Below are 3,143 nucleotides of genomic sequence, written 5' to 3' on the forward strand. Positions count from 1 at the left end.
GTAGCCTAAATGTGAAAAACAGTTTTAATTGATAGAGAGAAATGTGTCCTCCTGTTTTAACAGCATTTATCACTTTGCTGTCAGTAACAACCCTCTTGCTCTCTTGCTAAGAATTCCAGGCTGCTGTCTTCTGCTCTGCCTACAGCCCAGGCCCTGTTTCTTTGGCAAGCACAGTTCTGGTATGTTTGTTCTCAGTTTTAGCCTCCCACTTTAAGGGACAGTTGACCAGAGAAAAGGGACCTCTTAACTTACTCTGGTCTGGGTCTTATGACTATTCCCTTTTTTATTAGCATTTTTTAAATAATGAAAAGATGAAAAAATGGCACTTAAGATGAAAGCACTAAGAGACAAATATATTCAGAGGTTAAAAGTCTCCATAAAATCTCAGAAGAAAAGATCAGGAATTTGAAACATCTGGGGCTCCTCCAGTTTTGGGTTAGCAGTAAGTTTTTTTCAATATCCAGTCTATGTACTGTCAAAGGAATTATCCACTGTTGCACTTGATAAGGTAGAAAACAATACACATTAATTATTGCTGGCCGTTGTCCTCCAGGCACTTTTCCTTTAAGTTGTACAACTGGCTGTGACTATGATGGCCCTGGTCTGGGTCTGGATCTCCCTTTTTTTCCATCAGTACTGCCTACTTTTCTGCCTACTACATGTGGAAATGCTTGTGCCTGGAAAGCCATGTATTAGTTCAGGGAGAAAGGGGAGTTTCATGTGAATCCTGGCATTTAACCTGTATGACAGACCGAAACATTTAAGTAAGTGGTAGTCTTTTGTTACTGTCTCAAACTTCACATGAGATGCTTGAATATGTATTTGAAAGTGCTATCATGTTTAAATTGCTTTAAGAGTAAATCTTTTGGGAATTTGCCTTTTCCTTCATTGGCATAAGGTAGCAACAACTTCAGCAGGTAAACCTAATGGTAGTGAGGGCTGGAGTCCCACTCTATCAGTGCCTACAGCCTTCAGGGACTACAGTAAAGGGCATATAATATGGTTAGTGGTGTTCTTTTCTGTTTCTGGGCCTGGAGAGACACTGTGACTGAAAAATACAAAGATATTTAAACAGCTTATCCTGGTTCAGATCCCTGGAGCCAGTGCTAAGGGGGTAATTTACATTTTTGAAAGTCCCTCCTAAGCTATAGCTCACTGTGGTAGGCACTGAAAAGCCTTTATTTCCATGGCTGGTGACAGAAATACCCCTACCTGGGTTTAGTAATGCTGACTATAGCAGAAGCAGTGAAGCAGAAGGGTTTTTTTATATTAACTGTCCACACAGGAACTCATAGACTGTAAAATGCTTTCAGCTTTGACATAAGTCAAAATGTTTCTGTACTATTTTTCCAGCTAGGCAAACTGAGAAAGTAGCAACCCATAGAAGGATGACTAAAGAACTTTAGCCTCTCTTGCCAGAAGAGTGCAACCATTTGTAAAAATAGTTTCTGGCTGGTCTATGTATGCAAAACATTGCAAACAAGGTGTTTTACTCAGTGCTCAGACACTTTGGGTGCCACCAAGGAGATAAACTACATTTTTCTCTTTTTTTTTTATGACCCATGATTTAATGCAGAAACTCCATAGAAGCCTTTCCTAGCTAGACTCACCATGAGACAGCCTCTCACTAGAGTTTCTGCAGATTTAGTTTTAGGTATTTATAAGTTATTTCCCACATTTCAGCCAAATTCATTGTTGGGGCAAAATTGCAAAAGTCAGTCTGCTTCCAAAAGTTAGTGCAACACAAACTTGGAACATGTCCTTCTCTGCATCCAGAATTTAATGCTAAAAGTCATATTTACCATATCAGAATAGATAAATAAAACCAAATGGCTTATATGTCATTGCTACAAAATGACAACAATTAACAAATATGTGAATCAAATTATTCATCAAGAACCTAAGCACAATCAATTGACTGGAATTCCTGATAACCCACACAGCTGAAATAAAGCATTCTTTTATATGGAATAAAATCAGAGAAGAAACTGGGGGGTTTATATTTGTATAATTTCTGTTTCTCTTCATATGCTTGATGCCATTTGTGTGTGGTATATGTGTGTGTGCATCACAGTGGTTTTGGATATTGTGTTAGTTTTGCATCACAGAAGTTAGTTAGCAGTTTCTTCTATGTCTGATAGGAAACCAATCAGTATTTGGTTTCGGGAATTGATAATCTGTTAAACCATTGAAAAGCTATACACGCTTCTATTAAAAACACATGTTAAAGACGAAAGAAACCCAGGAACTCTTTTCTTTTCCCTTCCAGCCTGCAAAGAGGTAACACAGTCAGCCCTCTCCCTGTCTTGGCCAGGCCGGGCCAGGCAGCTGCTGCCGCAGGATGCCTGCCGGACCCTCCCGTTGGCCGCGCTGGGGGAGAGGAGAAGTCATCCGCCCCGGTGTGCTGCCTGCTGGGATCCTAGCTCCTACACCCCCAGCCACAGTTCCTGCTACAAGCTACCGAGTCCAGCCGGGGTCACACACACGACCATCTACAGGCCCCAGGCAAGATATTAACTCTTTCAGTGCTTCAATCCTCCCTTGAGTGAGAGAACATGTCAGAAGTGCAGACACGTAAAGAAACAACATGAAAACACTGAGGTCCGTGAAGAAGTCAAGTCCTACTTAGGAGGGATGAGCCTTCGGTTTTAGGCTGAAATCCTCCTGTAAAGATATGGAGAAACACTCTTTTTTCCCTATAACCCATGAAAGTATGGGGAGATGAAAATGTTCAAATTGTAGATAAGTGTGAAAAGGCCTCCATGCTAAAGTAAGCAGATGTTAAAGTAGCTGTGATCCTATGAGAAGTTCGAACAGAGAAGGAGAGAAGAGTGATGAAGATCCTGTGCCCCCAGGAAGAGAAGATCTCTGTTCCTAGAGATTATTTCAGAGATTGATAATGAGAACCTTTGCTTTTGAACAACTCATTTTAAAACAGTACCCCATAAGCTGACATGGCCCATAAACACTGCTGTAGGAGACGCTGTGAAAATAGGAAGGATTTCACGATTGCAGATTTCCCCGGGCTGCTGTTATTTGTGGAAATTAAAAGCCATGAAAGAACTGTTTTCTTGTGGAGAAGTCTTCATGACATTAACAAGAGGGACTTCTCTCCCTAAGTGAATTAAAGAAGAAATATTCTA

The sequence above is a fragment of the Taeniopygia guttata genome, chromosome 2, assembly GCF_048771995.1.
Source record: "Taeniopygia guttata chromosome 2, bTaeGut7.mat, whole genome shotgun sequence".
In the NCBI taxonomy this organism is placed as follows: Eukaryota; Metazoa; Chordata; class Aves; order Passeriformes; family Estrildidae; genus Taeniopygia; species Taeniopygia guttata.